The 24,171-nt window shown below is 41.3% G+C and overlaps 1 protein-coding gene across 1 annotated transcript in view; it reads left to right on the forward strand.

Annotated features, from left to right (window-relative positions):
• Window positions 1-24,171, forward strand: part of LOC144781303 (sodium/potassium/calcium exchanger 4-like) — a 492,418-nt gene that overhangs the window by 121,566 nt on the left and 346,681 nt on the right. The gene's annotated exons all lie outside the window — the stretch shown is intronic.

The raw sequence follows: 24,171 nt of genomic DNA on the forward strand, positions 1-24,171 counted from the left end.
TCTCCCTCTGAAATCTCCCTTATTCTCAATAATCAAACTAGTACAATCTATCTGTGGTGATGACTCTCTATTCGGTATTTCTATGGTAAGATAGGCTGGGATAACATCGGATAAGGATAGCTTTGGGTCAGGAAGTCAGTCAATATCTTCCAGGGAGTTAAGAATTTCATAGCGGTTGTTTGTCGATACTGCATAAGGATTTCTCCTTTTCTTTGGAGCTGACCGTCCTCCCTGATCCCAAACTGAAACAAAGGAATGCTGTTCAAAGAACCTCAGGAGTAAGATGTTAATACCACTTGCATCAACCTGCCACTTCCCTGCCCTGTCAGAAATAAGCTGAACCAACCTTGGAGACCCCAAGGTTAGGATCACACAGTAATTTTTCATTTCATTTCATTAAACTTTATTCGGTTCTCAAAATAAAAACCATAAAAGTTACATTTTATCATTATAAAAACAAAGCGGAAGAAATATACACGATTAGAGGAGTACAATTGGCCCGTAGATCAATCAGAAGTTTAAAGGAACAATATACATCACATTATAATAAAATCCATTCTTAAAAATACACAGCATCCAGGTCAGTTATAAATCCAATATATCTAACAAAGGAGGGAGGGAGAGAAAACGTGGATTCAGTCTCCCCGGGTATAGTACAAAAACAAAGTGGAATCCACTTAGGCAGTCTGAGTAGATCCCTACAGTGGTGGGGAACACTCTGTGGTGTTTAAATACCCCTCACACACCAACAGGCCCCTTGGTGTCATGCTTCATCATCGGGGTCTTCGCACCCCTCTATGGGATGCGGCGTGCTACGACCGACGACTACGTGGGAGCACTTTGAAATGGACTATGTGTGAATGTGTGGGGGGTAAAAGGACATATGTGAGTGGTGAGTTTAAAGTGAGTGAAAGTTGGCTCGTGGGGTGGAAAAAACTAAAACTTTTTATTAAGCCCCCGGCTAGTATTGTTAAAATGGGTGCAAAGTGAGGTTGTAAGTGTATAGTTAAGTACAGCAACCTCGTTGGTGCGTCTACATGGACATGTTTCGGAGTTCAAAGCCTCCTTCTTCAGGACGGGAATTGCACAAAGACCCACCTTACTCACATGTATATATGTATCAAAGTGTATTATACAAAAATTAAGAAAAAGTGAACTATAGGTGTAATGTACCTAGTCATTAGATTGTTCTCGTAGTCTTTCTTCGCCCAATCGGCGTGTAGTGAAGACTCAATGTACAAGGGTGAATTGCCTCATGAGCCTTTTTACGTTTTGGAGGGTTCCATCAGGCATAATAGGATGATGGTTACTGGGACGAAATTCGACCTCCTCCCCTCAACGCGGCTCCGATGACTAGGTACATTAAACCTATAGTTCACTTTTTCTTAATTTTTGTATAATACACTTTGATACATATATACATGTGAGTAAGGTATTACACGAGCCAGGTATTTTTTAACTTTCACTCACTTTAAACTCACCACTCACATATGTCCTTTTACCCCCCCACACATTCACACATAGTCCATTTCAAAGTGCTCCCACGTAGTCGTCGGTCGTAGCACGCCGCATCCCGTAGAGGGGTGCGAAGGCCCCGATGATGAAGCATGACACCAAGGGGCCTGTTGGTGTGTGAGGGGTATTTAAACAACACAGAGTGTTCCCCACCACTCCAGTTATAAATCCACACATTTCCTGTACCTTAAGGAGCATTTTAAAAAAACAACAGTAAGCGGAATATGTTCAGGCTTTAAAAGTTGCAAATAGAAAAGAGCTGGGCGAACCTGCGAAAAGTTTAGCTTTTTTAAAAGGGATTTTAAAAACAACCTGTCACACAGTCACCTTGTAGGCGCTTTGTGGATCTACCTATCCATGATATCCTACGGACCATTTTAAATTCTGAAAAGAGAATATTATTTAACCCAGTTCTAGAGCTTACTAAATGAACTGCTTTGTTACATAGTGTAGACCAGTGTTCATGATCATTTGAGCCTAGAGGTGGGACGTTTGCCAAAACAACAGTGTATGGTGTGGCTTCCGGGGCGAGAAAGGCATCAAGGGTCCCAGCTACCCCGGGGCCCACCCCTGACTTACGCCTACTCATATTCAGCTGATTACAAGGCATACAATGACAACAAATATCGAATCACACAGTGCCTTCTAGCCCACACGCATATGTGGGTACAGGGCTGACTTTCCGATATCAGTCCACTGATGCCCACAAATGTCATAAGCTTGGCCTGGCCCGGCCTCCTTCGGGCTCTGACGGGTGCAGACCGGCCCGCCCTTGGCCCGGGCTTCGCACGGCCGCCCGCACGCGTCCTGCGTAGCGGAGAGCAGAGCTCGCTTTATGGGCAGTCTGTCACAGGGGGCGTGATGCATGCGGCCCCTACCTCTGCTCGCGCTGGTTCCTGGTCACTGCGGTCCTCAATCAGCAGGCTGCGGGAAGGAAATGCGGCGGAGATCAAAGCATCTCCAGGCGCTATGGCTGTAAACAAAGAAATGGCTTGTGGCATTTTTTCAGAAGAGGCTCCCGCTATGCAGAGGCCCAACCCCGCTTTATGGGCAGTCTGTCGTGGGGGGGCGTGATACATGCTGCCCCTGCCACAGCGCGCGCTGGTTCCTGGGCACTGCGGTCCTCAATCAGCAGGCTGCTGGAAAGAAAATGCGGCGGAGTTCAAAGCATCTCCATGCGCTATGGCGGTAAACAAATATATGGCTTGTGGCGTTTTTTTCAGAACAGTGGATATTCAATTTAAGGCAGAGTAATTATTATTATTTTTTTATTTATTTATTTAAGTTTTATATAGCGCGAACATGACCCGTTAGGGTATCAGAGTGCTTTACAAGGAAAGGTTTGTTACATACATGAAGGCATGGGCAAAGTACAGGGATGGAGTATAGGGAAAAGTCAATAGTGGGACAAAGCTGTGGCTATATACAAGAGTCAATACAGTTCCAAAATCAGCGATGACTTGAGTACAATAGGGCACAAGGAGGAGATATATAATAAATGGTACAGATCCAAGTACTGGATGGCGTGGGCAGAATACAGGGATGGGGGTTGGGGAAATGATAAAAGTAGGGCAAAGCCATGGATATATACAAGTGTCAATACAGTTCCAAGATCAGCAGGCGATTTGATAACAATAGGACGAAAAAGATAGGTACAAAAACTGGTACAGGGAGCATTGGAAGGAGTGAGAGTTGATACAAATAGTAGGTCATACGGATGTGCACCAAGGGAGCGTTATTCGAGGAATTTGCTCATTAAGAAGGTTTTAGCTTCTTTTTTGAAGAGCGCAAGAGAAGGTATTCTTCTGATGGAGGTAGGAAGCGAGTTCCAGATTCTTGGTGCAGCTCCAGTGTAAGCTCGATTGTATGTTTTTGCCTTGCGGAAGTGGGGTGGCTGGAGCACACGGTCTCTGGCGGATCTGGGCGGGTTTCTGGGTGAGATATGCCGGGGAGTTCGTGTACAAGGCTTTGTGAGAGATGCAGTCCAGCTTGAGATGAATTCTGCCTTCAAGGGGAAGCCAGTTCAAGGCCTTCAGGTGTGGAGAGATATGGTCAAATTGTTTTGAACTGGATTAGTGTCTGGCTGCTGCGTTGAGGCAAGCTTTTAGGGGGGCAGTCGAAGTGTTAGGCAGGCCAGATAGTGTGGAGCAGCCATATTCGATTCTGGAGATAACTAACACCTGCACAGCTGTTTTTAGGTCGGCAGTTCCAAGAAAGGGTTTTAGTTTTCTCAAGTAGCTCAGATCGAATCTGGCAGTTTTGGCCATCGCGTTGATGTGTTCAATCATATTCAGGTTGTAGTCCAAAATAATCCCAAGAGATTTGGCGGAATCCACAATGGTAGGGGTGCAGTTTAGCGCTATGATGGAGTTAGTCCAATCAAGGATGTCAGCAGATATTTTTTGGGTGGGAGATGAGAAGAAACTCAGTTTTTTGAGCATTCAGTTTGAGCTGGTTGTTGGCTAGCCAATGGACAGTCAGTTTCAGGGCATCATTTAGATGAGTGATTTCCTCAAGAGAGGAGATTTTAATGTAGATCTGGGTATCGTCGACATACATGTGGAAGGAGATGTTGGCCGAGTGGAGAATTTCAGCTAAAGGTTCGAGGTAGAGATTGAAGTGGGTAGGGGACGGATTGGAGCCTTGCGGGATACCAATGGAGATCAGGGAGGGAGCAGAACGGTTGTTGTTGAGTAGGAATCTCTGTGTGCGATTATGGAGGAAGGTACCAAACCATTTGAAGACGGTACCTCCTAAGCCCATCCTGTGTTCGAGGCGTTCAAGGAGTTTCTCGTGGTTGACCGTGTCGAATGCCGAGGAGAGATCAAGAAGGATCAGAAGACATGTTTTGCCTTGATCAAGGGCTAAGAGAGCATCGTCAATGATGTGAAGAATAGTAATTTCAGTGCATTGTACACACATTGTGACAGTGTGTATCTGTGTGTATCTGTTGTGCCCTATGTCTCAATACATATTTCAAAGATTATTTTGTGTCAATTCAGACCCCTAACGAGGCAAGTCTATAAACCTCTATAACCAACCGTGCAACCTGCCCACTCCCACTGCATCTCACCACCAACAGAAGTTAGGATCAGGCAAGTATAACTCCATTGCAAGCTAGAAGTGGCAAAGGTTAGGACCTCTGCAACACTGAGACCCGCCACCCCAGGGGGCGCTTAGTGGTAAGTTTGTAGAGGACATAGGGATGCAACTAATTTCCAGTACAACATTTAGGGTGGACTAAATAGGTGCTCTGCCAGTGTAAAAACTGCAATGCTGTTGCATCGTGAGGACCTCGTATCATTTTTAATGTGTTACATATAGTCATACAAAATCTTCTCCCAGTAATCTGCTAGGAGATGTTTGCCCAGCTCCATCTTCCCTTCCCAAAGAGTGCCATACACCACTGCCCAACATATAACTGCATCTCCACTGCACTATCTGTGGTGCAATGAAGTTTTACAGGCTGTTGTTACTCCTTTCTTAGCCAGGTGGAGAGACAGGTCTTGGAATCTTGTCATGGTCTTCTTTTGTTTTGGTCTAGGGAACAACCCCAGCAACCAGTGCTGGACCTGTGTGATATTACTAAGAACTAAACAGCTAAACAATTGCAGTAGCACACAAGAGCAGGCCATATGCAGAAAGTCAGCTTGTGGCACTGGGGATCAAGGGCAAGTGTCTGTAGCCATAGGATAGATCAGGTGTAACCTATGAGGGTCATTTAGGCTCTGTGTAGGATGTGAAACTGTATGCATCGAAACCAGGCATTTCTGAGGATTATACGGGGGTACTTAAGTACTCAGAGCTATTTGGAATCAGTAAACTCCTCCTCCAGTGAGTCTTTCTATTTAGCTCAAAGCAGAGGCAGCACCATGGAGGGAACACGTAGTAAGGTTTTGTATAGCGATGTTAGCAGGTGACAACAATCACTGATGGTGTATGAAGTTTGGAGAAGCGGCTTAATGTCAGGTTCCAGATCTATGATATTTCAATGCTGGAGCAATGTGCGTTTGTTTGTGCATTAGAGTAAGAAGGTGAGCCATTCTAAACAAATGGGAGAATTTCCCCGAGTATAAAACCAGGGAATAAGGCACTGTGTAGGCCGCCATTCCGAATTTGATCAAGCGTGAATCCCAACTCCCTCTCACTAACAAAAATGCTACCCACTAAAGCTCTGCCTAGAAGTAGTAGTGAAAGAAATCAGGGGCCCAATTCACAAAAGTAATCTGAGACAAAATCCTAACTTTACAACTTTCGGTATTCACAAAAGGTATTTATGAGTAGTAAAGTTAGGAGTCCTAACTTTACTACTCCTAAACTGAGAAAAAATCCTAACTTTATGACTTTCGTTATTCACAAAAGGCATTTATATGTTTGGCAATTGCTGCCTGTGCGCCCTGTGTTTTAAACAAGTATATTCATTTCACAAATTCCTTTCTCCGACGTGCTGCCGCCACTGACAGAGAAGATATGACAGCAAGGTACTTCCTCAGCAGAGAATTGTTTCTTTTGAATAACTCTGGTCAGATTCCGCTCTTTAATGCGGAAGTCCGCAACATTGACCAACATTGTCCGAGGCAGCTTTAAGTTTGGATATGGCTGAGCCGGGGCCCATTAAAAAAATGTTTGTGAATATCTTGACGCATTGAAGGACTTGCACACCTTCACATCCTTCCGGAACTTATACCAATTGTAAATTGGAGCGACGTGAATTACTTTCTGACTTGTCAATTGTGCTTTCTAATGAAGACTTTTCCTTCCTTACGAGGTTGACTTCCTGTTGCATAAGATTCATCTGGTCGTCAAGCTGCGAGATGCTTGACTCAGCTTCCTAAATTCTTTCGAGGAAGCTACCCAATGCTTCTTCAATTTGAGACAAATGTTGGTGCAGAGATGCAATTTCACTTGCTTGTTTTACTTTCATTTCTCTAATTTCGTCCAGAATCAAATTCTGCATGGACTTAATATCCCACTGTACAGTAGCCTCCTCTCCTTGCTGCTGCAGTAATCATTGCATTGATTGGGTACCATCTGGTTCTAGGTGTGTCTGGGCTTACTTTCCCACATCTGAGATCACTTCTAGATGCTGATACTGTGTAGCCATCAGAGTGTTGCTGTGGACAGGGGGAGATTGCTGGATATCATCATCTTGCTACTGTGCAGTCAGTTTAGGGTTCTGTGCAGCAGGCTGTATATCTAAAAGTGGCCCTGATTCAGCGTAGAGGGGAGGCCCCTGAGGCATGATGAACGGTATTCACAAAAGGCATTAAGGAGTAGTAAAGTTAGGATTCCTAACTTTACTACTCCTAAACTGAGAAAAAAGCTAACTTTACGACTTTCGGTATTCACAAAAGGCATTTAGGAGTTGTAAAGTTAGTAGTGCTAACTTTACTACTCCTAAACTGAGACAAAATCCTAACTTTACGACTTTCGGTATTCACTAAAGGCATTTAGGAGTAGTAAAGTTAGGAGTCCTAACTTTACTACTCCTAAACTGAGTCAAAATTCTAACTTTACGACTTTCGGTATTCACAAAAGGCATTTATTCTCCTAAATGCCTTTTGTGAAAACCGAAAATCGTAACGTTAGGATTTTGTCTCAGTTTAGGAGTAGTAAGAAGAAGACTTGGCTTTCTGGTGGAACTTTTTAATTTCGTAAAAGAAGGTGGGAAGATTCCATCAATTTCTAAGGAATCAAGCATTGTCAGCAATGTCAAGAAAGGGAAAAAACGTATGAATATAAACTCTTATCGGCCGATTAGCTTACTAAATACTGATTACAAATGTTTTATGAAACCTTGGGCTAAGCGCATCACCCCTGTAGCCCAGTAGGTAATTCATATAGATCAGACTAGGTTTGTGACTGGCAGGCTGATGTCATCTAATACTGGGTTTTTAGTTCATGCGCTGGATTTGTTTTCATGTAAATCATACACCCACGCTGATCATGATGGTAGATGCTAAGAAAGCTTTCAACCTGGTTATTTGCTGGTTAACTGGGATGCTCTTTTTTAGGGCCTTGGGAGATTTTACTTTCCTTCTTAGTTTATTAGTATGCTTCACAATATATATATATATATATCAAGGGGCCCTCGCTAAGGAATTTATAAATTCGAGTTTTGCAGGAACAGCTGGAATAAATTGAGGAACTTGACAGGGTTGTCCCTTGTCTCCTATATTATTTACCTCTTTCAACGAACCCCAGACAGTGAGGATTAGGGCTGACCTGGGTATAGTGTCACCGATAGTTGGAATGGCTAAGCTTAAACGTTTTGGTGATGACATAATACTTTTCCTTAAACCAGAAAGGCAAAATACTAGAACAACATTGACAGAGTTTGAGCAATAGTGGATATAAAATGTACCATTAAAAACAGCATTGCTTTTATTTAATAACTCTCCTAATATACTTCCTTAGAATTTCAGCTACAGGCTTCCAATCCCAACCCAATTGACAACGTCAATAGGTCTAAGCTGTGGTCCATGATGCATAACCTAGGGATAGAGGAGGGGCTAATTAACATCCTGAAAGAGCTGCACTGGAACACCACGGCCAAGGTCCGCTTCAGCCCAGAGGGGGGGCAAACTGATCAATTTTTATGTTCAGGGGGAGTAAGACAAGGGTGCATTTTAGCCCCTTTTCTTTTCTCCCTTTACATTAACGCCCTAGAGAGTGCCCTTAATGCTCTAGAAGCTGACTCCCCTAAAGTAGGACCGCGTCATGTCCCAGTACTATTGTACGCGGATGACGCGGTCCTGCTGTCCAGGACCCCAAGGGCTTTGCAACTCCTGGTGGACGGATTTGTTGAGTTCATGGGGGACTTGGACCTGTCTGTCAACCTAACAAAATCTTTTGTCATGGTGGCCGGCAAGAAACCCGCCAGCAAGAGCGCGTTTAAAATTGGGTCACATACCCTGGGCAAAGTAAAGACCTTCCCCTATCTAGGGCTGCTAATGGACGGGGACATGCAGTTTAATCACTTGCTTGAGGCCCATTGCACCAAGCTTGTCTCCTCAAATGGGGCCATCTTGAGCTTCGCCCGTAGATTGGGACGTTGGTGCCCAGAACAGATAATGGCACTATATGGCTCAATCAGCACAGCAAAGGCCTTGTATGGTGCTGAGGTATGGGGCTTCAGGGACTGTAAGCAACTTCAACAGCATGAAGATAAATTCTTTCGAAGAATTTTTAAAATCCCGCCAACCATCCCTGCAGAAATTGCCCATGATGAACTGGGGATGCCATATATCTCTGACACTGTTAAACTAAGGCCAACCATGGCATGGATGAGAATTTGGACCAACCCGGAGGCAGCCCTGACCAGGGAAATAGTCACAGACTGTTTACAAAGAGACAAGGCCCTACAAATCCCTTGGCTGAAATATGTGAAAGAGTCTCTAACAAGTATTGACCAGTGCAAACTTTTTAATGATCCTTCCTCGATTGCATATAGTTGTAAACTGAAGGTGAAAAAATTGCTTTTAGAAAAATTTCCCTCCGATAGAAGAAGTCGTGGCCTGGCAAAGAAATCATTAGCAGCCTATGACCTTGTAAGAAACGGGGAGGGAATGGAACCATATCTGTTTCTGATGTATAGCCAAAATTATCGTTTTTTAATGTGCCGTTTTAGGCTCAATTGGTTACCAAATATCTTAGCTTACCCTGCTGGTTTTACTGTAACAATTGAGTAGAAGGGTGCCTGCGGCTGCGACAATAGGTCTCCGCAGGACACCCTTCATTTTGTACTTTTATGTCCTTTTTACAGCAACCCTAGACGTTTGTTTTTGATAGACATTTTTAAGAAACAGAAATTCCGCCAAGCAAAAACTGCATTGCTGTTTTTACAGAAAGCCACTGATCCCCACACCCTATGCGCCATTTTAAGCTTTTTAAAAGTAGCAGTAAGATTGAGGAATACAAGAAATGAATATGTTTTCTAAAACCACACCTGTCTTGGGAATCATATCCTCTCTATTTTTATTGTTGTTTTTAACATAAAAAGTTCAGGAATGAAATGTAATGATATGTAATGAAATTAATTTTATGAGGAATTTTTATTCTTCGAAATAAAGATTTACTGAATTGAACTGAACTGTTATTTGGAGATAAATGTGACTAAGTGCTATACTGAACCTTATGAATTAAATTATGAAGTGATGATGAAAAATATCAAAGACTTGTGGATAGATGGACACTTTTTCCTCTTTGTATAATAGGGCGGGTCGCTTTGATAAAAATGTCTATTTTACCCTTGTTGATTTTTTTTTTTTACTAATACATCGATTAAAATTTGAATTACTTACTTTAAGGAACTAGAGGCACTTTTTCAATGCTTTTTATGGAATTAAAAGGATTTGAGAGTTAAAAGTGCAGTGTCTCAGTTAGATATTAACCAGGGGGGATTGGCAGTCTCTCAGATACGTACATATTATGAAGCATCTCTCTTAGATATATTGGTTCAGTCAATAGATGCTAAGGGGTCTCTGTACTGTTATTTTTCTGGCAACGATGGTGCAGGATGCCGGATCCCAACTAGCCGTTTTCATAAAGACGGCCAAAATTCCAAAAAAGATAAGGTATAAAACACTGCAGGAATATTGTTGGAGACTTCAAGCATTTTATTTTGTGGATGTTCAGTCATCAGAATATGAATATTTGCTGCTTAGGGAGTACAAAGTTCTGGTCCTACAAATACTGAATAGCCTACTAAGGTATTGGAATACAATTGGCTTTAAAGAACTGGGGCATTATTTGGTAACGGGGAATTGTATAACTTGGCAGGACCTTCAAGCAACGTGTGGAGATAGGTGTAAGCTCTTTTTTTTGGATGTCAACAAATTGTGCACTAACTGAAAAAAATGGTGTTCTCAGTCTAATCTAGTTTCCTCCCCGATAACAGCCGCCCTGTTTACGTCAAAGCTAAGTAGGCTTGGCAACTGGTACAGACTACTGCGGAGCCAAGGGGAATGCCATCTGGTGAAAACTTTTTTTAGAATAGATTACCCTGACAACACAATACACTTTTTCTGAGGTCAAGTGGCAGGCGATCACACAATTAGGTAATAAGACCTAAAGAGCCACAAACTTTAAAAAAAAATGTCTTTTTTATTGCACTGTATGTCATATTGCACTCCTAAGGCCCCCCATTGAATGTATATTGAGTTGTAGGATTGTTACTTATGTTGCCCACAGCTGGAAGAAGAAGGCGACTGGGTACATACTTTTTTCATGCCCAGTGGCTGAGCGGTTCTTGGGAATAATATTTGTGATTCTAAGTTTAGGTTTGCAAAGATGGATTGATCCAGAGGTGGGTGTTTCACTTTTTGGCTTTCTTAGTCAAAGCCAACATTTGCCATTGGATAAAGGGATTGAAGTATTTATCACGATTGTCTCTCTTGTTGCTCGATCTCTGATCCTGTGGAATTGGACGGCAACTAGAGTACCAACCTATCGAGAGTGGAAAAATAAGATGAGTCCAACTAAGAAGTTTGCGGAGGCTTTTGCAAAAAGGGTAGGGCGTACCAAAAGATTCGATGCTATATGGAAGTTTATGGAGAGAATAGAAAATACAGCCATGTAAGATTCGGTAAACAACATTAAATAGGATAAGGATAGCCCTATATTAACAATATTTATAATAGCATTTGTATTCCATTTTTTTTTGTTGAAGGCTTTTATAAACAGGTAAAGAGTGGAATACAGAGTGATCCACCTTATTTAGAGGCTAAATAATTATTGTTTATATGAAAATTCAAATATATATGTATCTTAGGCACATCTGCTCTTTGAGTGCAAAAATACATTCATGTATCATACTTTATTTAAGTATGGTATGATAAGGCTATTGGGAATATTAGAATATTTGTATTCTGAGGCACGGTTGCACTTTGTCGAAAGGAGAGATTTCCTTTATTATTTTTGGATACTGCATTTGAATGTATATCAGGAGTACAAATCTAGATTACACATAAATCCAATACCTTAATAATGATGGGTATGGTGGATGGACTTTGGGTATGTTTTACACTTTGTCGAACATTTTCAGGAACAGGAAGAGCGGAATCCTGAATTATGTACCTTACACATTTACTGCTAAAAGAACTATAAAAATAAGCTTATTCTAGGCACACTTGCACTTTATCCAAAAGATACTATTATATTGCACTTTCCTTAAAATTTGAATAACATGGTTCCCAGAATTATTAGAATGTATATTTTTGTTTTTAGGCACGTCGGCAATTTGTTAAAATGTCTTAATATTATCCCACCAGAATGCATTTATGTGTATGACTGGAGTTTAAATCTAGATTAAGGTCCATATGAACCCTAGGCCTTAATTAATGATGTACCTTGTAGATGATGCTGTGACTAGTCAATTGGTGTATTATTGCTGCCCTATGAATTTGCTCAATAAAAAAATGTAAAATAAAAAAGAATTTAAAGGTAAACATATATGACATCAATTAGCTCGAAACACATTTTACAATCACATTGTAATGGTTTAAATTGTGCAATGGTTAGTTGGTGAAATATGTTCTTGGACAAGTTTTACACATCTTTCATATGGTTTCACCATTAGGAGACACACGTTTTAGTTCTTTGGCAAGTTGACTATTTTAATGCCTTTGATTAGGTGCATTTAATGAGGGATTTTATGAGTAGAGAAGGTTTTGACCCACAGATCTAATTCGATTTATCTTGACTCATAAAGATGTCCCTTTTCTCATTTTTATCCCATGTGAAATCTTAATAAATTGTTCAGAAACAACCTTACCACTGTATTGTTTTGATTGTATTAGTCTCTTTTGAATTTATTATTCACCTAAATCTAAGAAAGTGAAATGAAATCTTTTGAGGCATACCCTGGGTCCAATTAATAAAGGGGACTACCATGTGCTGACCTCTTTTTTGCCAAGTGTTGCCTTGCATAAGATCTACGGCCCTATTTCGAGTTCAGTAGATTCGGTCATCTACCAAAAAGTGGCCGTATTTAAAGTACATTGATGTTAATCATCAGCTAAATATGGCGAATGGGAAATATGCCACTTTTTTGGCTGATGCCCAGTTCTGCCAAACTCCAAATTTGGACTTATAAGGTCATCCTTTAAAGCTCTGTTTGCTTATGAGATTTTATCACAGACTGATCAATAAACTGTTGCTTCAAGATTATGAGTGGCATGGTGAAGGATGCAGCAAAGCATAGTTGCGGTCCCACCCTACACCATTGTCGATCAAGCTAGTACCGCTTGGAAGCTGATGTGCATGTGCCTCTGCTACAAATGTCCTGCCAGTATTAAGTTTTCATGGAAAACTGAAGGATGCACAGGTCTAGCAACCCGTAATAGGCGCTGGTTGTGTCATTTCTTTTTACTCAGACCATTGCCAAAGAAATTCATGTTATATTATAAGCATATCTTTAGGACTGAGGTCTCTGAACCAGCTGTTATCATAAAAGACTGCTCAGCTTTTTGCAGCCCTTTGAGATTAAGGAGTTTAAAATCCAGTAGTGTCAACTGAAGCACTGCACAGTTTTGTTCACATTGTTCTAATTGACTATGTTGCTTTGTTTCTGTAGCACCCTGTAGGATATTATGCTATTGCCAAAGCTAGTGATGAAACCTGTTTCCTGCATGCTAGTTTGAATTTGTAGGAGAGGCTGTGCAGGCACACTGTTGCCTCGGCAGGCACAGTACACACATACAAAATCACTGACGATAGGTTTAGGTTCCAGTTGACTCCCTGTTACTTTTCATGCATTTTCCTTGGTGTCATACTTGATTTGTATGGTGTGATTAGTCACAGTATGAGTTAGTTGACTTTATTCATGCTGTTGAGATGGTTCACTTGAGAGTATGTGCCCCAACCACAATGAAGTGAGACCTTCCATCTACGTTTTTTTACTACCCACTCTTCTGGGGATTTTGTGTGGTATAGTGTCAATGTTGGATTGCTTCTTGTTTACTTTGTCAGGATTCCGCCGCAATTCTGGGCAGAACTCTGCTGCTAACCTCAACCTTTCCCCTTTATGTCAAATAAAATTTGTAATGAGCTCCAGAATCTGATGTGGCAGTCTATGGGGAAAAGGGCAAGGGAAGTAGAGAGAGAATAAACACTCTATAAGTGTCATAGCCGACTGACTTCTGAAGCACTGGCTGGTGGAAAATGATTGGCTAGAACCCTTGGTCGGCAGGGAATGGACTGGTAACCTCCATAATTCTATAGAACAAGGTACCATCAATATAAATATACTTGTTTACAACAGGTAACAAAGTCTTGTGAATATCAGTATTGGTATCACTTTCCTCTTTTCATTGGGATTGAGTGAACTGCTGTCCTCTGTAGCAAATTCAAATTCAGTTTCTGGATGACTTTATTCTCAGACAGCCTATATCTAAAATAATATTTTTACCAAAAGTCCACTGTTAAGCAAAAAATTATATTTATTGAAAAACTTTCATCTTAGAATCCACAAAGCATTTTATCCCACAGGCTTTATTCATGCCTGAAAATGTCTTTTCACTTTCTTGCTTTTATATTTTCTGTTTTTCAAAGTTCCAGCAATTCATTCTTTTTCTGGTGTTGTTGCAGAATATATGATCACACAATTAACAAATTTGCAAAACAATAGTTTTCCAGTGAATCCATTACCTTATCATTTGCCAGTCACACATTTTAGAAAGCATGATATATTTTTTGCTTAGGTTTCAATATAAGAAAACCCTCTGATGGGAGAATACATATGCAATGATTGGGTATGAAAATAATCTGCTCCAGTTTGTCTTATACATAATACTGTGTAGTGTACATATACATCTCATTATATTTATTGCAATTTGAATTTTGATCATTCCCCTTTACAACTATATTATTTATAATTCCACGCCCAATATTCAGTTCATTACTCTTCCGCTAACCTTCATATTATGAATAGTCATATTAGCTAGATAGCTACATGCATCTCGGCTTCTAAATTGAGCTCAAGGGATTGTGGAATGTCACAGTTTAGAAGGAATATTGATTCCAATTCTAATAGCTCTCCTTCCTCTTCTTTTGTTTATTGAGTTTTTCCTGTGAATGATAAGGTTTACAGTTACCTCAGTGGATTTTTTTATAGTACTTTCTGTGGGATACATTTGGCCTTTATTCTTTATACCATATACATGTCCTAATTTTCTTTAATTTACATATTGTGCTCCCAATATAGTACTGTGCGCGTGGATGTAGGTACTATCAAGTGTAATCTTTTTTGCTTGGATGTCGATTATATGGTACTCTCACATGTAATTATGTTTCTTAGCAGAAATTTTATTCCATTAATCTCCAAATTATTCTTGGATTTCTTGTATTTACATACCTTCCATCTTCTTGCACGTTGAAAAGTTTTTTCCATGCACATTTAGCTAATTAGTTTAAACTATCTTATCTACGAAAAAGCTTTTTACCAATACATTTGATCAATTTTAGCTTGGCACATATCATTGATGGTTATGTCTTCAAAACTGTTCTTAGTGTATCTCCACTTTTGAGTATCTACCAGTGCCTCTAAGAATTATTTTGAGTTAAATTCTCTTCTAGATTGCACAATATCTTTCTTCTCATCTTTCTTCAAAGTTTCAAAAAGTTTATTATGTTTTGGCTCTCGATGAGGGCCACATAAAATTAGACACACCATTATACAGTTAAGATATAAGAAAATAACAACATACAGCAAGAAAAACACATTAACAGCGATTAAGCGAACATCAACATCTCCCTGTAATCATTAATAAATATTTAAGAACCCTTTAAAAAAGTAAAAAATTCTAAAACAAAACAATTCATTTGGAGGGCAGTAAAGTGCATGAAGGAACAATTTAACATTTACAATTCCCAATTGTAAACAAATAGGTTTTATCCATTTATGGCGCAAGGAGCGTAATACAGGACAAGTAAACAAAACGTGGTTACGATCTTGTACAGCGTTAGTACAAAAATTACATAATGGGGATCCCCCATACCACTTTGCTAGGAGCGAGTTGAGAGGAAGCAAATCATGTCGTAAAAGGTACCATAGTCTACGAACTCCATGAGGGATATTCCAGATAAGATATTGTTGGGTATGCTTGGGGATATATGTTTTTAGAAGGGATTCCCTGTCATATAATCTGGGTTGGGCAAGGATGTCCAACTTATAACACAGATCCCACGATGCACTTTTTAGTTTAGCTTTTAGTTCTAGGGGAGAGAGTAAAAATAAGGTACTCTCCTCCAACTCTAACAGGGCTACTGCCTTCCTAAAGTTTTTTACTAGTGACGAGAATTCATTAAAATTGCCCAATAATTCCTTTTTAATGAGTTCTCTTAGAGTACCAGGTTTACCTCTAGCTAAACAGGCAACCCATCTTACAAGAGCAACCAGCCCCTGAGCCCAACAACTTCGAAGTCCGAATTCCAACCTACAAGAAGAGGTAGAACATGCATTATTAAAAGATGAAATTTTCCGCAGTACCTTTCCTTCCATTTTTTGAAGAAATCCCCAATGTTTCAGCTCTACTAATTCGATTCCATATAGTAGAGTCGCTGGAATTTTTGCTTTAAAAACCTCCAAAAAGAGTGAGAAATGTCTCTTCCCGGTAGCATTATATTGCGAACATAGCCCCATACCATGGGCCAGAGCTTTGCGAGAGTTATGTTCGATATGGGGGTTCTCACTAAGATTCGCTGATATTATTTTGCCTAAGAAGGTATAAGTTTTAACCACGTCGAGTTTTTGTCCCCCAATGAACCACTTATAGCTTCCTGACCTACATTTTCTCTTACCAAAAATACACATGATTTTACTTTTCGATGTATTAATTTTCATATGATGTGCTACAGCAAATTGGTTCAATGCAAGCAGACGATTAGATAAACCCTTCGGGGTCAAATCTAAAACAAGTATATCGTCTGCATACATTAAGATAGATATAGCAGACCCTCCAATTATCGGTGCGAGTCCCTCACACGCGGAAATAGAGTTTGGAAGGTCGGCCATATATAATGAAAACAATATGGGCGCCAATATACACCCTTGTTTAAGCCCATTCTGGGAGGGGATAGATGAAGTAAGACCCCTTTCCCCACCTTGTAGCACCATACACCATGTGTTCATATGTAGAGACCTAACCAATTCGAGTAGGTATCCTGGCATACCCAACGCAGCCAGCTTTCTCCACAGCGCTGGACGATCCACTTTGTCAAACGCCGTGGAGAAATCAATAAATGCGGCATATATGCCACCACCACGGACACCTACGTATTTGTCAGTAATCACCTGCAGTAATGTCAAGTTATCTAACGTTCCATGCTCTTCACTGAACCCTGTTTGTTCCATTGGTAAAATCATATTGACTTCTGCCCATTCCACGATTAGCATTTTCCCTATTGCATCTAATAGAGCTATTAGACGATAATTAGATGGCAACGCCCGATCACCCTTTTTAAATATCGGAATTAATATACTTCCCCTCCAGGAATCGGGGACAGTTCTTGATAAAAAGCAAGCTTGAAATATTGGGAGAAGAATCCTACTCCAAGTGGTAACATCCTGCTTAATTATTGACATGGGAAGTTCGTCTGGGCCCATGGCTCCGGTAGAGCGCATACTCCTTATCACAGAAGCTATAGTTTTTTCAGTAGGGAGTATTATTTTTTGCGCACTATTTGGGTCCAGGATACATATATCCTCCATTCCCCCATTCGGAGCATATAAAGAAGTTACAAATAGCGTCCAGACCTCTTCGGCAATGGATATTGGACTGGGAGTTACTGTGGAACCACAGCCTTTCCTTATTATGGACCAAAATTCTCTAGATTTATTATAGGTTAACGCCTCTTTTAATCTAATCCAAAGAGAATCTTCTTTTTCTCTTTTTAACTTAGATCTCAATCTAACTCTCCTGCGTTTTAACAAAGCCAACTGACGCTCATTTTCCCCAGATCTGTTAAGATATTGTTTCCTGATAAGTACATTTATCTCCCTATTCAATAAAACTAATGAACTGGGAGAGAAATGAGGTCTTTTGGGGTTTCCCCTTTTCTTGGCTAAACCAATGATTGTTTTAATAAGATTTTCAAGTTGGAAAAATTCTATACCCTCCCACTGATCAAGTTCAAGTAAGGTTTGGGCAAGGAGGTTTTGTACGTCCTTCATATTAGTAGAGCCCCAAAAACATCTACCTGACTTTCGATCAATGGACAGATCTCTATTCTTTAGGGACCAAGAATTAGCTTCAGGGGGGATTAATGAAATAGTGACATTAATTAGTTTATGATCGCTCAGAGGAGAGTGGGAGATCACCATATCTTTTATAAAGGAGAACGTATCATAGTCCGTGATGGCGTAGTCCAAGATGGACTCACCCCTAAATGATCCATGTGTATAATTAGCAGGAGTATCAGAGGGCATTCTGCCATTAATAATAAGCCCTTCTACGAGGCTAAGTTCCTCCAGAAGGATCTTAACTCTTTTATTGGTTTTTATTCTAGTCGGCCAAAGCACTTGGGGTATATTATATGCTTCTTCCTTAAATTTATTTCTAAACATGTCTAAAGTAGAGTTGGATAATTTGCTATTTAGATCGCCAACCAACAGTATATAGGGGGGGCATTCAGCCTCCAATAGTTGTTTAATATAGGAAAACATTCGCTTTAGAACTTGATTAAAAATTTCCTCAGGAGGAATGTATGCATTTAAGATAACAAACGAGGACCGAGTACCCACTGTGTCTAGGTTACGAATAGTTATAGATTGAAAAAGATTGCTAGAGTCTGAGTAGTGAGTAAATTGCCATTGTAAAGAGGTGGATAAAAGACAAGCAATTCCACCTTTTGCGTGGCCTTTTTTTGAAGGTTTAGCAGGAGCCTCCAGGACAAAATACTCTTTCCCTACATAGGGGAGATTTTTACACCATGTCTCCTGGAGACATATTACATCAGCATTTAAAGAGGATAAAAAGACAAATTTCTCAGGGCAATTATACAGACCAGCTACGTTCCAAGAGACAATTTTTAAATTATTGTTAAAGATGTTGGAAGAGTCGTAGGTTACTCGCGGTATCGGTAGATAAAACCCCAGGTAACCAGTTCCACATCTGATTGTCTTCTGTCAGAGGAATATCTGTGCTATCAGGTAATGGAAGAACCTCTGATACCATTCGTTTACCTCTAGAGACCCACATTTTTAGATCTTTATTACAGGATTGAAGATCATCCTGTGCGAAAGCTCGCTTTGTAATACTATCTCTAGAGGAAATACGTAAAGCATTATTATAATAAGGTAACACGTCAATTCCTCTACACTGGAAAAATTCCGCCTGTTGAAAAACAAGATTAGTAATTATTTTTTAATAAAATGTTACCCTTGTTCGTTGCCCAATAACTAATCTTATCGGTAGGACTAAATCAATATCATTTGATAAAATTAGTTTTAGACTATCAATCTCTTTAAAGCAGTTAAGCAGCCAAGACCTATTCATTTTTACGTCCTGATCAAACAACGGTACAAAGTCCAGTGTCAATGTGTCCACTAATGTCATAGCACTTTTTACAGACTGAATATTTAAACCTCTAGCTATATCTGTCTGGGGCCGGAAAATAGGTGCCGTTGGATTTAGTACATTTGCCACTAACGGGGAATATCCCGTAGCATCAACCGTCAATGATAGAGGTTCAGGCGCATTTAACACTGGACATGGTATTACCTCATTTGTAAAACCCACATCGGAGGTACCCTCCAATACATTATTGGCTGAGTCCTCCGCTACCTCATTGATGGACGTAATCCGCAATGAATTAACCCCATTTCCCAATTCCTCTCGCACTTCAGATGTTATATGTTTTTGAAAAATGATTTGCCTTGGCCTTTTTTTCTTATATTTGCGTAGTAACTTCCTATTTTTCCCTTTACCTTTTGTGATTTTTGTGATTTTAGCCCCTGTCAACGATCCTTCCAGGACCTTTTTTTCATTAGTAAAGATAGGGAAGAGTTCGTTTTCAACCGTTTGTACTATCTCTACCAAACTATCTTCCTTGACAATAGATTTTACATCTTTACTCTGTTCGAGGAGAGATACAATAGGGCTCTTAAGAGGCTTATGAATGTCTGCCTTTACAGACATTCTCGAAGGGGTATTAACCTCCAAAGGATTAATACAATCTACCGCCTCTTGAACAACAGGTTCAATAGGAGGTATTGTTGCATTCGCAGCTTTTTTAGCCAACATTTCCTTCAATATCTCAGTCACAGAAGATAAGATACAATCAGAACTCACAGCAAATTTACCAAGTAAAAGCAGTATAGAGGACAAGATTTGTTCAAGAGCTATCAGAGACTCAGAAATTGGTTTCTCATTTTTTGGATAGCTGGAGGGAACAAAAGAACAGATCCCCGATACATTAAATTGAGGAGACTTCAAATCACTAGGTGTTGATAAATTGTCTTTGGATTCGATTGAAGGAGTGCTGCTATATAGCAGCATTCCGGATGGAGTTGATCTAATTGGAGTTTTACTGTCCCCAACCTGGGTCAGAAGTTTCCTGTCCATATACCGACCACAAAGTTCAAAATCAATACTGGTGGAAATTGATACATCAGCCATGTCTTCCTCCACCTTTTCTCTTTCTTTGTTATTATCGTGATGATGAGTTATAAGATTTACTCCATTTTTTTGAGGCTGAGGAGACTCATTTATTTCAATCAGTAAGTCAGTGTTAAAATCCATTTCCACATTAGTTTGCAATTGCGGTTGTGGTAATAAATCAACATCAAGAGTGATTGGGTCTTTTGAAGATTTAATCATAGATTTTTCCCAAATGTGTTCCAACTGCGTCTGACCTTTCAATAGTCTACTGTTTTCAGACTTTTTCTTCAAGGGAATGGGTTCAGATGTCGAACATACTTTTTCCCCTAAAACTTTCCCAGAACGTAATTTCTTTGTTGACATGATGCCAGTGAGTACACCAAACCTTAAACGGGGCAAATAGTCCCGGATAGAAACATAAACAGATTAAGAAAATATAAATATAGATCCACAGGGAGAAGCAAATAAGTTCACAATAGCGGATAACAAAATACAATCAAAAAAATCAATCCGCGTATTAGCGATCAAGTATTTGCTGCAATGAAACACCGACAAAGTTATGCGGAAAGGTGAAATGAAAATACCAGGGCCCAGCCCGGCCTACCTCGGCCACTGAGGGCCACAGAGGGCCCGCCCTTTGCCCGGGCTTAGCCCGGCGTCGCCCGCGCGCGTCCCGCGATGCGCGTTCCTACTCCTCAATTATCGCCAGGTGAGGTGGGCGTGTCAGGGCGGTGCTCCAGGGCCGAGTGACTTGTGGTTCCTGAAGTCCTGTTGTCAATCACAGTCCGCCGAACAGGAATGCGAGTGTTTCCCGCGAAGCGGGAAACGCGAGCTGTGATGATGCAGACGCTGCACTAGAGTTGAGATTACAGCACAGCTCAATAGCGCTTCCAGGAAAAAAGCGCTAAATATCCTTTTCCTCCAACAAGGGCTCTGCCAGCACGCACAGCAGAACGGAGCTCGCACAACAGCGATTTCAGCAGCATTCACCTTGCTCCAGCGCGCCTACTCCTCAATTATCGCCAGGTGAGGTGGGCGTGTCAGGGCGGTGCTCCAGGGCCGAGTGACTTGTGGTTCCTGAAGTCCTGTTGTCAATCACAGTCCGCCGAACAGGAATGCGAGTGTTTCCCGCGAAGCGGGAAACGCGAGCTGTGATGATGCAGACGCTGCACTAGAGTTGAGATTACAGCACAGCTCAATAGCGCTTCCAGGAAAAAAGCGCTAAATATCCTTTTCCTCCAACAAGGGCTCTGCCAGCACGCACAGCAGAACGGAGCTCGCACAACAGCGATTTCAGCAGCATTCACCTTGCTCCAGCGCGCCTACTCCTCAATTATCGTCAGGTGAGGTGGGCGTGTCAGGGCGGTGCTCCAGGGCCGAGTGACTTGTGGTTCCTGAAGTCCTGTTGTCAATCACAGTCCGCCGAACAGGAATGCGAGTGTTTCCCGTGAAGCGGGAAACGCGAGCTGTGATGATGCAGACGCTGCACTAGAGTTGAGATTACAGCACAGCTCAATAGCGCTTCCAGGAAAAAAGCGCTAAATATCCTTTTCCTCCAACAAGGGCTCTGCCAGCACGCACAGCAGAACGGAGCTCGCACAACAGCGATTTCAGCAGCATTCACCTTGCTCCAGCGCGCCTACTCCTCAATTATCGCCAGGTGAGGTGGGCGTGTCAGGGCGGTGCTCCAGGGCCGAGTGACTTGTGGTTCCTGAAGTCCTGTTGTCAATCACAGTCCGCCGAACAGGAATGCGAGTGTTTCCCGCGAAGCGGGAAACGCGAGCTGTGATGATGCAGACGCTGCACTAGAGTTGAGATTACAGCACAGCTCAATAGCGCTTCCAGGAAAAAAGCGCTAAATATCCTTTTCCTCCAACAAGGGCTCTGCCAGCACGCACAGCAGAACATAGCTCGCACAACAGCGATTTCAGCAGCATTCACCTTGCTCCAGCGCGCCTACTCCTCAATTATCGCCAGGTGAGGTGGGCGTGTCAGGGCGGTGCTCCAGGGCCGAGTGACTTGTGGTTCCTGAAGTCCTGTTGTCAATCACAGTCCGCCGAACAGGAATGCGAGTGTTTCCCGCGAAGCGGGAAACGCGAGCTGTGATGATGCAGACGCTGCACTAGAGTTGAGATTACAGCACAGCTCAATAGCGCTTCCAGGAAAAAAGCGCTAAATATCCTTTTCCTCCAACAAGGGCTCTGCCAGCACGCACAGCAGAACGGAGCTCGCACAACAGCGATTTCAGCAGCATTCACCTTGCTCCAGTGCGCCTACTCCTCAATTATCGCCAGGTGAGGTGGGCGTGTCAGGGCGGTGCTCCAGGGCCGAGTGACTTGTGGTTCCTGAAGTCCTGTTGTCAATCACAGTCCGCCGAACAGGAATGCGAGTGTTTCCCGCAAAGCGGGGAAACGCGAGCTGTGATGATGCAGACGCTGCACTAGAGTTGAGATTACAGCGCAGCTCAATAGCGCTTCCAGGAAAAAAGCGCTAAATATCCTTTTCCTCCAACAAGGGCTCTGCCAGCACGCACAGCAGAACGGAGCTCGCACAACAGCGATTTCAGCAGCATTCTCATCTTTCTTGTTTAAGGTCTGTGGTACGTGTTTTCAAGAGCCCTGTGTAAATTGTGTTGCATTCATACATCTGTGTTAACACAAGGGTGCTGGCTACCTATGTGGTTGGCTTAAAGAAGTGACAGGATTATCCTCAGCATGAAAAGTAATAATTTGAGGCCATTCTTCATGTTGAAGGTAATTCCCAAGGTGGCTTGTTTTCTATGATGTGACTGGGCCTTGACAAAAAGGAACTTATAGAGGCTGTCTCCCAATATAAGGATTTCAGTTTACATCCATTTAGGAAGAGAAAGCTGTCTTTGAGCTTGTGATGTGTGGGGCCTGGACGTTCGCTAATGTGTGCCTACTGCTCTAGTTATAATAGAGATGAATGTGAAAATGAACCTGTTGATCTCTAATATTTGCACATATAGATAGTATATGTATGCCATTCTTGAAATGGAAGATTCCTTTGACTCTATCCTTGCTTGCGGCTTTGATTAAGCAAAAATAACTTGATCCACTCTAAGACATTTTTAGACACCCAGTCCATTCTTGATTCTATGTATCTGGTCTACATTATCCACGATATCTGAGACGTTTTAGTAGTTGATCAGTGTCAGTGTGGGTTTCTTTATGCTTTTAGGGTGATAGTAGGATCTTTTTTCTTTCCTTCTCAGAGGTCTCAAACCTTACTGAAGACTACATAAAATAAACTTTGTCACAACATATTCTTGAATTTGGCTTGTTGCCTATTTTTAGATTTTGATGGGGTAAGACGTGATAGAAATCAGTCAATATATCAGTCATGTTTTCTTAAGTTTGCCATTGGAGGAGCAGTAAATCGTTCATTCCATAATCAAGCTAAAAGTTATCCTTGTATGTTTTGACTCCTCAATATTGAATGTTACAAGGTATTATGCTTTAGTTCTTTAAAAAACATTTTGATCCCCTTCCTGGTTTACATCCACTGAACTTATTTTTTTAATATTAGCATTGTTTATCATCTGAATTGTTAAAATGATTCCATGTCCAAAATCTGTGACATGGATATAAGAAGACACAGGTCTGCCTCTTGTCATTTTTATTGGAGTCCTTTCTCAAGTTTAGTAGAATGGTGGCTTTGGAGAAGGAGAAGAAGATGAAACAATGCAGGGTGTGGGAAACTTCTGCATGGAAAAGGTGCTGGAGGGATTGGAGAGGGACGTTTCACCGAAAGCAGAACCAGTAAGGAAATGGTGCACTATTACCTGAAAAAGCATCTCTGAATTTGATGATGGCAGAAGGTGGAAGTGGGTAGACAAGTCAATTGAGAACATTGGGAGCTGAACAGATTTGTCCTTAGGTAATACTAGAGTAGAAATCCAGAAAGAGACACTGAAATGTGTTCTGCACTAAACTAAGAAGTTGGGTGAATAGGGGTATGACACTAATGGTACATCAATAGGCTGACTAGGTCAAAAGGACTGATGTATGCGGATAAATAAATAATCCTCAGTTAA

Source organism: Lissotriton helveticus, chromosome 9 (genome assembly GCF_964261635.1).
Source record: "Lissotriton helveticus chromosome 9, aLisHel1.1, whole genome shotgun sequence".
Classification (NCBI taxonomy): domain Eukaryota; kingdom Metazoa; phylum Chordata; class Amphibia; order Caudata; family Salamandridae; genus Lissotriton; species Lissotriton helveticus.